Source organism: Pseudophryne corroboree, chromosome 1 (genome assembly GCF_028390025.1).
Source record: "Pseudophryne corroboree isolate aPseCor3 chromosome 1, aPseCor3.hap2, whole genome shotgun sequence".
NCBI lineage: Eukaryota > Metazoa > Chordata > Amphibia > Anura > Myobatrachidae > Pseudophryne > Pseudophryne corroboree.
In genome coordinates, this window is record NC_086444.1 from 258707467 (window position 1) to 258722297 (window position 14831).

Genomic DNA, 14831 nt, shown 5'->3' on the forward strand with positions numbered 1-14831 from the left:
CCAAAATCATATAACGTGTGGCCCTACTGGAAAATACGTTTGAATTTCTACCGTCGTCACTGGAATCAGTGCCCGTGTCTGGGTCTGTGTCGACCGACTGAGGCAAAGGGCGTTTTACAGCCCCTGACGGTGTTTGAGGCGCCTGGACAGGCATTAATTGATTGTCCGGCCGCCTCATGTCCTCCACTGACTGTTTAAGGGAAGATAAACCATCACGTAATTCCACAAATAAAGGCATCCATTCTGGTGTCGACCCCCTGGGGAGTGACATCTGCATATTTGGCAATTGCTCCGCCTCCACACCAATATCGTCCTCATACATGTCGACACCACGTACCGACACACACCGCAAACTCACAGGGAATGCTCTAATGAAGACAGGACCCACTAGCCCTTTTGGGGAGACAGAGGGAGAGTCTGCCAGCACACACCACAAAGCGCTATATATACAAGGGATATCCTTATATTAAGTGCTCCCTTATAGCTGCTTTAATATATATATATATATAGCCATTAATGTGCCCCCCCTCTCTGTTTTACCCTGTTTCTGTAGTGCAGTGCAGGGGAGAGACCTGGGAGCCGTTCTGACCAGCGGAGCTGTGACAGAAAATGGCGCCGTGTGCTGAGGAGATAGGCCCCGCCCCTTTTTCGGCGGGTTCTTCTCCCGCTATTTTTCCAGTCAGGCAGGGGTTAAATATCTCCATATAGCCCCTATGGGCTATATGTGAGGTATTTTTAGCCTTGTATAAGGTTTATATTTGCCTCTCAGAGCGCCCCCCCCCAGCGCTCTGCACCCTCAGTGACTGCCCAGTGAAGTGTGCTGAGAGGAAAATGGCGCACAGCTGCAGTGCTGTGCGCTACCTTATGAAGACTGAGGAGTCTTCAGCCGCCGGTTTCCGGACCTCTTCACGCTTCAGCATCTGCAAGGGGGTCGGCGGCGCGGCTCCGGGACCGGACTCCACGGCTGGGCCTGTGTTCGATCCCTCTGGAGCTAATGGTGTCCAGTAGCCAAGCAGCAAATCCACTCTGCATGCAGGTGAGTTTACTACTTTCCCCCTAAGTCCCACGTTGCAGTGATCCTGTTGCCAGCAGGACTCACTGTAAAGAAAAAAACCTAAACTAAACTTTCTCTAAGCAGCTCTTTAGGAGAGCCACCTAGATTGCACCCTTCTCGTTCGGGCACAAAATCTAACTGGAGGGGGGTCATGGGGGGAGGAGCCAGTGCACACCACCTGACCTAGTAAAGCTTTACTTTTTTGTGCCCTGTCTCCTGCGGAGCCGCTGTTCCCCATGGTCCTTTCAGGAACCCCAGCATCCACTTAGGACGATAGAGAAAATAACATTATTTCTTGAGGGAATTAAGGTGGCATCTGAGCAGTAGATAGGGTAACTTTCAAGCTGTGAGACACGTTGATGGGACGGTCCTGTGTATTCCCCTATGACTACTTTTGATGTGTTGGGTATGTAATACCTACAGTCAAAATACCGATAGTGGGATCACAATTGTCAGAATCCCGACTGAGCATGATAAGTGTTTTTACCCTAACTAACCCTTCCCCATCCTAACCTTAACCTCCCAGTATTGCAGCCTAAGCTTAACCCTACACCTGGAGCCTATCCCTAACCACCACACCCGCAGCCTAACCCTAACTCTCCCTCTAGTGCCTGACCAAGTGGTTTCCAATCTTTTTTGAATCACGACGCTCTAGAATATCAGAATTTTTTTCACAGCACCCCTAGGCAAGAAGTTTACTATTGAGAAATTCATAAAAAAATATGAATGCAGTAAATTGTGTTTATATGTCATCTTTAGGTTCAGTTATGTGGTAAAAGACAGGATACACTTTTTTTTGTTTGTTATTTTACTATCTGGAAGCAGGTCCATATTTATTTATTTATTTATTTATTTATTTGCAGTTTCTTATATCGTGCCCACAAATTCCGTTGCGCTTTACAACTGGACACAATGATAAAATAAAACTGGCTAATAACAAACAGTCATCAGTGGCGGATCCAGCGGGGGACGATGGGAGCGATAGCCCCCCGTAACACACACAGCCAACCCCGCCCACTTGTTGTTTGAAGCAGAGGTCGCGTCACGGGATCTGTCCGGGAGTGCGGGACTTGGCCACGCTGAGACGGCGCCGCCGCCGGGTGATCGCGTGATCGCGGGAGCTGGTGGCGATGGCCAGGACCTGGCCGCGGTAGCCACGCTAAGAAAATGCCAGGTGGGCGGGGGAGCTGCAGGCGCCAGTGGTGGCATGGGGCTATAGACTCCAACGTACGGGCTGGAAGCGAGTCCGACAGCACTAGGCCACTAGCTGTAAGATATGGGTTTATGTGGGTGGACAGTGCTGGCTTGCCGGGAGACAGGGTGGAAGTGGGGTTGCTACGAGAGAAGGGACTGCATACTGATGACTGCGTTGGGGGTGGTAGGGGGGCTGCTGTTGCCTCAGTTCCTAGCTGTATGAAAGGGTATTGACTAGGGAGACAGTGCCAGCTGTGTGTGGGGGGGAGAGGGGTTTGCATGGTGCTCACAGCTCTGGGGTGGTGAGGGGCGCTGAACTGCAGACTCACCCTCCTGCCGCCAGCAGAGTCAGGTAATGCTGGAGAGAGGTGCCTATCACAAAAGTAGGTGGACACTGCTGGTTTTTATTTATTTTGTTCTATTTCTTGTTAATTAATAGTCTATGGTTTTTTCCCTTCAATTTTTGTTTAAAATGGGAGGGGCAGAACTAAGTGGGAGGAGCTATGCATAGAGGGGAGGAGTCCATATCCTTAAATTGCCCCCCCTAAAAGGGAAGTCTAGATCCGCCACTGACAGTCATAGAGGTAGGAAGGCCCTGCTCGCAAGTTTACAATCTATAGGATTATTCATTAGGCCGACTAGGCTAAAGCCTAGGGGCCCCTCAGGGACTACAGGCCCTCCAGGAACTAGGGGCCCATCAATTATTTTTGCTGAGGTACTTTTACCTGCACCCTAGGGCTCCAATGGGTAAAGGCACTTTGCACTCTGCATCATAGCAAGGCACACTCATACTCAGCTGAGGCTTGTTTTGATGCAATGAGGGGGTGGTGCAGTGGACCAGTAGTTTCAAAAGTGAAAAGAAAAGGAAGAACAATTGCACTGTAAGAAAAGAGTTCATCAGACTTTATTTGCAACTGGGTATTGGTGTCTGTGTCAATACTGAAAGTGTAAATGATGGCATAAACTCTGCTTCCCAAATGTGAGCTGTAGTGGGGAGAAAGTGCCAAATGTGGCACAAAATACCTAAACTTCTAGGGGCCCAGCCATGATTTGAAGCTACAAGCACTGCATTACCTATTACATTTAATATAAATAATTTGAATGGTCTTGGACCAATAAACAAGGCCACCCCTGCAAGGGCTCTGAAGCACCCCAGGGTGCCACTGCACCCAGTTTGGGAACCACTGGCCTAACCCTAACCCAAAGGCCAGTACATACCTTCAGGATCTGTTGGGATTCTGACCATCGGGATCCCGCTGTCTGTATTCTGAGTTCATCCCCTTTTGATTACTCCATCTAAAATGCAATGCACCTTGCAAATTAAATGACTATGCCTATCTAGTTTGCAAGTTAAAAGTAAGCAAAGCACTTTAGTAATGTGACATATCATGGTGAACAATTTATTAATCTAGGTACATGAACCTAATTTAGACTTTTTATTGCCTAATCTAATGTATATATTGATTATTATTACGGCACATTTGCAGTTAAAGTGACGTTATACATGTTAAGTAGTTATTTTATAGTGTATAAATTATTATTTCTATAAAACAAGAGTGCTCTCAAATCTGTGAATGACTAAATTGATATCACTTGGCAAATACAGTAAATCAAATTAATTTGCCATTTTATTTGATAATGCCAGCAAAAAATACCCAGTGTAACAAATTCTTTCAGTTTTGTCATGCATAATTGGGTTTGACGTTATCCCTAGCTGAATTGGATGATATATGACTTTTGAGCATTTTGACAATCCAACTGGAATTAGGGCTTTTGAGAGGGGAGAGCGGGTATGAATTACCCAGGTCTGGATTTCTGTAGGGCCCAGATAAGCTCCATCACCGTGATGCTGAAAACCCACTCCCTGTATATAGACAGGAAGAGGTCTAGCTGTGTCCCCTCCAGTGGCCACACTCCTCAGCACCCAAGCCCATCTGAAGTCTTTGCAGCCTAGACTGGTATCTGATAGCAGAGTCGATCAAGGGTGGTATGAGTCATGCAACCACCCAGTGAAAACTGTTCAGGGCTCCTTAATGGGACATTAGCTCCTGCCCAACACTTCAGCTGATTAATTACCATAGGGCATATTTTAACACTGACAGTGTCACAAAAGTTGGTAGTTTTGGTGAGAGGTGCTGTAAAGATACTCAGGTGGGGTGGAGTAGAGGTGTTAGGGGTGGAGTGACGAGGGGTGGAGTCGAGCCTGCTCAGGTTCCTAAAATATATCCAGGCACACTTCTAAGTGCATTTACTAATATTAAATACAGCTCCTTCACTAGGGTATAATGTAAATTAACTATTCTCAATCCAAATTAATAGTAACTCCAGTAGATCAGAACCTCTGAATAAAATCATAAAAGGGATATCCCATAGTGTAACAACATCAAAAGTATAAAAAATAAATACAAATCAAATGGTCCAAAGAATTTATAGTTGTTGTACCTTGAAGGAAGCTGCTGCCACTGAGGACCTTGGAAGGGACCTTAATAACAAAAGGAAGCTGAACTGCTTTTGGGGTATCAATATCTCCACTGATACTTTTTACTGTGTTTTTCTTAAAAGGTGTTCTTTGCCTGTGATTGTATTATAACTATTGACCATTTGATGTTTTAATAAATTTTACATTGTTACACAATGGGATATCCCTTGTATGATTTTATTCACAGTTGACACTGAGGGGACACACTGCAAGGCATATCCACGGTCTCTCCTCAGTGATCCCAGTGACGCTGACATGACAGCTATCCAGCATGTCCCTCCTGTCCTAGCGGATGGCGTCTCCTGCTCTCTGCGGCCTCTGCCGCTGCCACCATTACTACAAGCTTCCACATGCTGTTTACAAACAGACTTTTCCCTCCAGAGCCAAACATGGGGGCAGCCATGTTTGGGTTAATCACATGACTCTCCACAGCCAATCCGCTGTACACAGAATCCTCTCTGATTGCTCAGCCAATCCCTGCTTCCCAGCAGGTTTAAGCAGTGGTGGGATTCAGCCGGTTCGCACCGGTTCTTCAGAACCGATACCTAAAGTTAGGTATGGTTCTTAGAACCGGTTGCTAATTGCGTGGGTGCTCCCGGGCCAGAGCACCCATGGATCGCGAGGAGCACCCATGGAACCCGCCGCTGCCCCAGTAGCGCTAGCCGCCGTTGCCCCCGCAGTAGATTGAGACATGCTGGGGGCTGCGGAAGTGCTTCTGTACCATAGCAATGTAAAAAAAACAACCAAAAATGGCCGCCGCCAAGTAGGAGACAGATGCTAGAGGTCACATTTGACCTCTAGCGCCTGTCTCGGCGGCGGGCATTTTAAGAGGGTGTTTTTTATACACTGCTGTGACTGCTATGGTACAGAAACACTTTCGCAGCCCCCAGCGCGTCTCAATCTACTGCGGGGGCTAGCAGTAACCACTGAAGTCCGCACCCACCCTTCTTAACTTTACTGGGGCAACGGCCAGGAGATACGTGGCAACATGCAGGAAACCCCTGACAACGCACAGGAGACCCCTAGCAACATGCATGAAACCCCTGGCAACGCACAGGAGCAGGGGTGTATCTATGGGTCTGAGCGCCCCTGGCAAAGTAAGGAACTGGCGCCCATGGGACACAGAGGGGAGAGTTACAGATAGGCTGAGGTCAGGGACACTGAGGGGCAATTACAGAGAGGGTGTGGGCAGGGACACTGAGGGGGAATTACAGGAGTGTGCGGGCAGGGACACCGAGGGGGAATTACGGGGAGGGTACAGGCAGGGACACTGAGGAAGAATTACAGGAGGGTGTGGGCAGCGACACTGAGCGGGGAGTCACAGGGAGACGGAGGTCAGGGACACTAAGGGGGAATTACAGGGAGGATTTGGGTAGGGAAAATGAGAGGGAGGGGCTACAGGGAGGCTGAGGTCAGGGACACTTGAGGGGCAATTACAGGGAGGGTGCAGGAAGGGACACTGAGGGGGAGTCACAGGGAAACTGAGGTCAGTAACACTGAGGGAGAATTACAGGGAGACTGAGGGGGAATTACGAGGAGTGTGCAGGCAGGGACCTGAGGGGGAATTACGGTTAGGGTGCTGGCAGGGACACTGAGCGGGAATAACGGGGAGGGTGCGGGCAGGGATACTGAGGGGGAATTATGGGAAGGGTGCGGCCAGGGACACTGAGAGGGAATTACAGGAGTGTATGGGCAGGGTCACTGAGGGGGCAGTTACAGGGATGGTGCGGGCAGTGACACTAAGGGGGAATTACAAGGAGGGTGCGGACAGGGACACAGAGGGGATATATGCACACATACATACAGTTAAAAACCCCTCTCTAAGTGTGATTGCACTACATGTCCAAGCAAATCCAGGTGACAAGGTGTGCTGGGGATGTTCTCAGTGAGAACTACTATGTCATTCTACCCCCTGGCACGGGTGGCACTGCCGGGTGGCGCCCCCCTCTTGGCCGGCGCCCCTGGCAAGTGCCATCCTGGCCAATAGGAAGATACACCCCTGCACATGAGACCCCTAGCAACGTGCATGAAACCCCTGGCAACGCACAGGAGACCCCTAGCAACATGCATGAAACCCCTGGCAACGCACAGGAGAACCCAGGCAATGTAAGTGGGATTATTGTGTGTGGGCATAGAATGGTGTCAGGACCATAACTGTGTGTATCATAATATGTAATTGGCATTACAGTGTGTGGCATAATGCATAATGGGTGTTATTTGAGTATTAAATGCATGAATTATTAAACTACCTTTCGGTATACTTAAAATGGTCATTAGGACATAGAACCGGTTGTTAATTTATTTGAATCCCACCACTGGGTATAAGTATCCTGAACCAAGGCTTCCTGTTGTCAGTGCTATGGTTGTCTAACCCAGTGTTGGATGTCTCTACATTCTGTGGTTGTTCCTGCTTGCTGTCTCCAGGTATTCCAGCTCCTGTGACCTTACTTCACTTAAAGAGACCTGCACCAGTTTCCATCCTGTGGTGCTGCCTGACTCCAGTGGTGTTTCCACATTGCCTCCAGTTACCAGCAGTCTTCCTTCACCATCTCCAGTTCTCAGCGGTGTTCCCACATAGTTTCCAGCTACCAGCGGCGTTTCCACATTGCCTCCTGTTATCAGCAGTGTTCCTTCAACATTTCCAGTTCTCAGCGGTGTTCCTACATCGTTTCCAGTCACCAGCAGTGTTCCTACATCATTTCCAGTTACCAGCGGTGTTCCTACATTGCCTTCAGATCACCACCGGAGCCACAACATCGAACTCTGTCATCATCGGTGTATCAGCATCGAACTCTGTCACCATCGGTGAGTTCCGCTGTAATCACCATCTGCACCAGTTCACCCAGCATCCTCGGCAGTCCTCCGGCTCTCAGCCTGCCTGATTGCTCTGCCATCAACTCCAGCTTCCAGTGTGTCATCCTCTGGTCAGTATCAGTTCATCTCATCGGTACAGTGGCTAGCTGTTAACATCTGTGGACAATACCATCTCAGGGTCTTCCAAGTCTCTGCCATATTGATATCGTACTACTCCAAACAGCATACTTGTTACTACCCTATCTGAGGAACTGTGCTGCTATAATTACACTGTGAATTCTAATTGCTGAGCGTTGGTTCTTTCACCTAACTGCCGTTGTGATTATTGAACTGTGTGCACAATAAAAGAACTTGACTTTTACACCTCTGTCATCTTTGTCACACCTTTGGGCGTCTGTGCTAAGGGTACCCTGTGTGTCCAGGAATCCCATACTGCCACCAAGGTTCACATACACATCAGTCCCTATGTTGAGCTGTGAAGGAGACTGTATAAATCCCTGAAGGGGAAGGAATGGTGCGGAGTATCCTCTTACAATTCTCCTATTTAATAAGAGAAGGGTGTCGTGTTTTCACTTGCTTTCCCTCACTAACATTCAATGCTGGCCATGCCCTGTGCAATAAGTTTAACTCAGAGGCGGGTTTCCCTGGTTTACATTGCTGTCAATAATTACTCAGAGCTGGCTGTCAGCTGGAAATGCTATATCCTATTCTGACTGACGGATCAATTTAGTACTCTCTCACTTAGCATGGGATGCTGCAGGTTTGAAGCACAGGACTGCTAACTCAGTTCTAGGCAGCTATAATTACCTCAGCAGTAAATCCTCTACCATGCAGTCACTAGTTAAGGTTCAGTGCAGTACTGGGAAAAATAAGAATTTACTTACCGATAATTCTATTTCTCGTAGTCCGTAGTGGATGCTGGGAACTCCGTAAGGACCATGGGGAATAGCGGCTCCGCAGGAGACTGGGCACAAAAGTAAAGCTTTAGGACTACCTGGTGTGCACTGTCTCCTCCCCCTATGACCCTCCTCCAAGCCTCAGTTAGGATACTGTGCCCGGACGAGCGTACACAATAAGGAAGGATTTTGAATCCCGGGTAAGACTCATACCAGCCACACCAATCACACCGTACAACCTGTGATCTGAACCCAGTTAACAGCATGATAACAGAGGAGCCTCTGAAAAGATGGCTCACAACAATAATAACCCGATTTTTGTAACAATAACTATGTACAAGTATTGCAGACAATCCGCACTTGGGATGGGCGCCCAGCATCCACTACGGACTACGAGAAATAGAATTATCGGTAAGTAAATTCTTATTTTCTCTGACGTCCTAGTGGATGCTGGGAACTCCGTAAGGACCATGGGGATTATACCAAAGCTCCCAAACGGGCGGGAGAGTGCGGATGACTCTGCAGCACCGAATGAGAGAACTCCAGGTCCTCCTCAGCCAGGGTATCAAATTTGTAGAATTTAGCAAACGTGTTTGCCCCTGACCAAGTAGCTGCTCGGCAAAGTTGCAAAGCCGAGACCCCTCGGGCAGCCGCCCAAGATGAGCCCACCTTCCTTGTGGAGTGGGCATTTACAGATTTTTGGCTGTGGCAGGCCTGCCACAGAATGTGCAAGCTGAATTGTACTACAAATCCAACGAGCAATAGTCTGCTTAGAAGCAGGAGCACCCAGCTTGTTGGGTGCATACAGGATAAACAGCGAGTCAGATTTTCTGACTCCAGCCGTCCTGGAAACATATATTTTCAGGGCCCTGACAACGTCCAGCAACTTGGAGTCCTCCAAGTCCCTAGTAGCCGCAGGCACCACAATAGGTTGGTTCAGGTGAAACGCTGAAACCACCTTAGGGAGAAACCGAGGACGAGTCCTCAATTCCGCCCTGTCCGAATGGAAAATCAGATAAGGGCTTTTACAGGATAAAGCCGCCAATTCTGACACGCGCCTGGCCCAGGCCAGGGCCAACATCTTTAAGTGGTTCAAACCAATGTGACTTTTGGAACCCAAAAACTACATTGAGATCCCAAGGTGCCACTGGAGGCACAAAAGGAGGCTGTATATGCAGTACCCCTTTTACAAACGTCTGAACTTCAGGGACTGAAGCTAGTTCTTTCTGGAAGAAAATTGACAGGGCCGAAATTTTAACCTTAATGGATCCCAATTTCAGGCCCATAGACACTCCTGTTTGCAGGAAATGTAGGAATCGACCCAGTTGAAATTCCTCCGTCGGGCCTTACTGGCCTCGCACCACACAACATATTTTCGCCAAATGCGGTGATAATGTTTTGCGGTTACATCCTTCCTGTCTTTGATCAGGATAGGGATGACTTCATCCGGAATGCCTTTTTCCTTCAGGATCCGGCGTTCAACCGCCATGCCGTCAAACGCAGCCGCGGTAAGTCTTGGAACAGACAGGGTCCTTGCTGGAGCAGGTCCCTTCTTAGAGGTAGAGGCCACGGATCCTCCGTGAGCATCTCTTGAAATTCCGGGTACCAAGTCCTTCTTGGCCAATCCGGAGCCACGAATATAGTGCTTGCTCCTCTCCATCTTATAATTCTCAGTACCTTGGGTATGAAAGGCTGAGGAGGGAACACATACACTGACTGGTACACCCACGGTGTTACCAGAGCGTCTACAGCTATTGCCTGAGGGTCCCTTGACCTGGCGCAATACCTGTCGAGTGTTTTGTTGAGGCGGGACGCCATCATGTCCACCTTTTGGTTTTTCCCAACGGTTTATAATCATGTGGAAGACTTCTGGGTGAAGTCCCCACTCTCCCGGGTGGAGGTCGTGTCTGATGAGGAAGTCTGCTTCCCAGTTGTCCACTCCCGGAATGAATACTGCTGACAGTGCTATCACATGATTTTCCGCCCAGCGAAGAATCCTTGCAGCTTCTGCCATTGACTGCTTCTTGTGCCACCCTGTCTGTTTACGTGGGTGACTGCCGTGATGTTGTCCGACTGGATCAACACCGGCTGACCTTAAAGCAGAGGTCTTGCTAAGCTTAGAGCATTGTAAATGGCCCTTTGCTCCAGGATATTTATGTGAAGTGATGTCTCCAGGCTTGACCATAAGCCCTGGAAATTTCTTCCCTGTGTGACTGCTCCCAAGCCTCGCAGGCTGGCATCCGTGGTCACCAGGACCCAGTCCTGAATGCCGAATCTGCGGCCCTCTAGAAGATGAGCACTCTGCAACCACCACAGGAGGGACACCCTTGTCCTTGGTGACCGGGTTATCCGCTGATGCATCTTAAGATGCGACCCGGACCATTTATCCAGCAGGTCCCACTGGAAAGTTCTTGCGTGGAATCTGCCGAATGGGCTTGCTTCGTAGGAAGCCACCATTTTTCCCAGAACCCTTGTGCATTGATGCACTGAGACTTGGCTCGGTTTTAGGAGGTTCCTGACTAGCTCGGATAACTCCCTGGCTTTCTCCTCCGGGAGAAACACCTTTTTCTGAACTGTGTCCAGAATCATCCCTAGGAACAGAAGACGAGTCGTCGGAACCAGCTGCGATTTTGGAATATTGAGAATCCAACCGTGCTGTCGCAACACTACCTGAGATAGTGCTACACCGACCTCCAACTGTTCCCTGGATCTTACCCTTATCAGGAGATCGTCCAGGTAAGGGATAACTAAAACTCCCTTCCTTCGAAGGAGTATCATCATTTCGGCCATTACCTTGGTAAAGACCCGGGGTGCCGTGGACCATCCATACGGCAGCGTCTGAAACTGATAGTGACAGTTCTGTACCACAAACCTGAGGTACCCTTGGTGAGAAGGGTAAATTGGGACATGAAGGTAAGCATCCTTGATGTCCAGAGACACCATGTAGTCCCCTTCTCTTGAATTTGAACCTCTGTATGTAAGTGTTCAAAGATTTTAGATTTAAAATCGGTCTCACCGAGCCGTCCGGCTTCGGTACCACAACAGTGTGGAATAATACCCCTTTCCCTGTTGCAGGAGGGGTACCTTGATTATCACCTGCTGGGAATACAGCTTGTGAATGGCTTCCAAAACTGCCTCCCTGTCTGCTTGTAAAGCCCCAGCGTCATGCTGAGGGCTTGGCAGAGGCGGGAGAGGGCTTCTGTTCCTGGGAACTGGCTGATTTCTGCAGCCTTTTTCCTCTCCCTCTGTCACGGGGCAGAAATGAGGAACCTTTTGCCCACTTGCCCTTATGGGAACGAAAGGACTGCGCCTGATAATACGGCGTCTTCTTATGTTGAGTGGCGACCTGGGGTAAAAACGTGGATTTCCCAGCTGTTGCCGTGGCCACCAGGTCTGAAAGACCGACCCCAAATAACTCCTCCCCTTTATAAGGCAATACTTCCATATGCCATTTGGAATCCGCATCACCTGACCACTGTCGTGTCCATAACCCTCTTCTGGCAGAAATGGACAGCGCACTTACTCTTTATGCCAGTCGGCAAATATCCCGCTGTGCATCACACATATATAGAAATGCATCTTTTAAATGCTCTATAGGCAATAATATACTGTCCCTATCTAGGGTATCAATATTTTCAGTCAGGGAATCCGACCACGCCAACCCAGCACTGCACATCCAGGCTGAGGCGATTGCTGGTCGCAGTATAACACCAGTATGTGTGTAAATACATTTTAGGATACCCTCCTGCTTTCTATCAGCAGGATCCTTAAGGGCGGCCATCTCAGGAGAGGGTAGAGCCCTTGTTTTGACAAGCGTGTGAGCGCTTTATCCACCCTAGGGGGTGTTTCCCAACGCACCCTAACCTCTGGCGGGAAAGGATATAATGCCAATAACTTTTTAGAAATTATCAGTTTTTTATCGGGGGAAACCCACGCTTCATCACACACCTCATTTAATTTCTCAGATTCAGGAAAACTACAGGTAGTTTTTCCTCACCGAACATAATACCCCTATTGGTGGTACTCGTATTATCAGAAATGTGTAAAACATTTTTCATTGCCTCAATCATGTAACGTGTGGCCCTACTGGAAGTCATATTTGTCTCTTCACCGTCGACACTGGAGTCAGTATCCGTGTCAGCGTCTGTATCTGCCATCTGAGGTAACGGGCGCTTTAGAGCCCCTGACGGCCTATGAGACGTCTGGACAGGCACAAGCTGAGTAGCCGGCTGTCTCATGTCAATCATTGTCTTTTGTAAAGAGCTGACACTGTCACGTAATTCCTTCCAACAGTTTATCCACTCAGGTGTCGACCCCCTAGGGGGTGACATCCCTATTACAGGCAATTTGCTCCGCCTCCACATCATTTTCCTCCTCATACATGTCGACACAAACGTACCGACACACAGCACACACACAGGGAATGCTCTGATAGAGGACAGGACCCCACTAGCCCTTTGGGGAGACAGAGGGAGAGTTTGCCAGCACACACCAGAGCGCTATATATATATACAGGGATAACCTTATATAAGTGTTTTTCCCCTTATAGCTGCTGTATTGTTAATACTGCGCCTAATTAGTGCCCCCCTCTCTTTTTTTAACCCTTTCTGTAGTGTAGTGACTGCAGGGGAGAGCCAGGGAGCTTCCCTCCAACGGAGCTGTGAGGGAAAATGGCGCCAGTGTGCTGAGGAGATAGGCTCCGCCCCCTTCTCGGTGGCCTTTTCTCCCGTTTTTCAGTGTAATCTGGCAGGGGTTAAAATTCATCCATATAGCCCTGGGGGCTATATGTGATGTATTTTCGCCAGCCAAGGTGTTTTTATTGCTGCTCAGGGCGCCCCCCCCCTAGCGCCCTGCACCCTCAGTGACCGAAGTGTGAAGTGTGCTGAGGAGCAATGGCGCACAGCTGCAGTGCTGTGCGCTACCTTGGTGAAGACCGGATGTCTTCTGCCGCCGATTTTCCGGACCTCTTCTGGCTCTGTAAGGGGGCCGGCGGCGCGGCTCTGGGACCGGACTCCATGGCTGGGCCTGTGTTCGATCCCTCTAGAGCTAATGGTGTCCAGTAGCCTAAGAAGCCCAATCCACTCTGCACGCAGGTGAGTTCGCTTCTTCTCCCCTTAGTCCCTCGATGCAGTGAGCCTGTTGCCAGCAGGTCTCACTGAAAATAAAAAACCTAAAACTAAACTTTTCACTAAACAGCTCAGGAGAGCCCCTAGTGTGCACCCTTCTCGTTCGGGCACAAAAATCTAACTGAGGCTTGGAGGAGGGTCATAGGGGGAGGAGCCAGTGCACACCAGGTAGTCCTAAAGCTTTACTTTTGTGCCCAGTCTCCTGCGGAGCCGCTATTCCCATGGTCCTTTCGGAGTCCCCAGCATCCACTAGGACGTTAGAGAAAAACCTAAAATATACTTTCTTTCTAGGAGCTCAGGAGAGCCCCTAGTGTGCATCCAGCTCAGCCGGGCACAAGATTCTAACTGAGGTCTGGAGGAGGGTCATAGTGGGAGGAGCAAGTGCACACCAGGTAGTCCTAAAGCTTTCTTTAGTTGAGCCGCTATTCCCCATGGTCCTTACGGAGTTCCCAGCATCCACTAGGACGTCAGAGAATCTCTGGTTTGGGATATATTTATTATCAGGGGGCACTCTGTAGGGCTAGTCTCCACTAATATGTGCTGCTGTGTAACTGTGAAGTGACATGAGGTGCTTTGTTGCTATACCTCTCCTGATGGGATCCTGTCAGGATTTCTCACTGCTTAGTAGTTGCACAAGCCTTTTTGGGAGGGCGGTACATCTCCGTCTCCACTGTCACCTCTGGGGGCTCACCACCCCGGAATATCTGCAGGTTCTTTCACCTCCAAGAGCCGCGTCTCTGTCCTGCCTCCCTAGCTAGGAATCACAGCAGCAGCGCCATCCTTTTCTCTCAGCTCCTCCTGTCAGTACCACTTGCTAAGATGGCCGCTATTCAACTGCCAACTGTTCCTGCACCCAGCTGTAACTGCCACAGCACAAGCCAGATCTCTCCCTGGGATTCATACGCCTCTTGCTGGCTGGTCAGTGTCCTAGTGACCGTTGCAGTACTCAGGGCACACTTTCACTGCCATCTGTTTCATAATATCCAAACAGTGCTACACTCAGCAGGGTAAGGGGCACAAAAGTCACACAACACTTTGTGACAGTTCTAATGGGGTATCACACCAACGTCTGAGGCTTCCCCAGGTCAGCCTCAACCCTCAGGCGTGACAACGTGTGACTGGAATTAAGCGACAGAAACTATGTTCTACAATGACCACACTTAGGTGCCGATTCAGACTCAGTCCAGTTGGCAGTAATTTACACATTGCAAGTACGTTTGGCTTCATAGCCATCATCCTTATCATTGCTCACTTGCACAATCCCAATA

The 14831-nt window shown here is 49.2% G+C and overlaps 1 protein-coding gene across 5 annotated transcripts in view; it reads right to left on the reverse strand.

The window, feature by feature from the left end:
* The window catches only part of ZNF608 (zinc finger protein 608), a 139037-nt gene extending 124639 nt beyond the window's left edge, over positions 1–14398 (reverse strand). For 4 of the 5 annotated variants that reach the window (XM_063964232.1, XM_063964230.1, XM_063964229.1 and 1 more), the window contains exons 1-2: positions 14149–14397; positions 3467–3544 (exon numbers count right to left, since the gene is read on the reverse strand). The gene's annotated coding sequence lies outside the window, so the exon portion shown is untranslated. Of the gene's footprint in view, positions 1–3466; positions 3545–14148 lie in introns of all 5 variants that reach the window. The other variant, XM_063964235.1, reaches the window with a different exon arrangement.
* Positions 14399–14831: the final 433 nt, after the last annotated feature.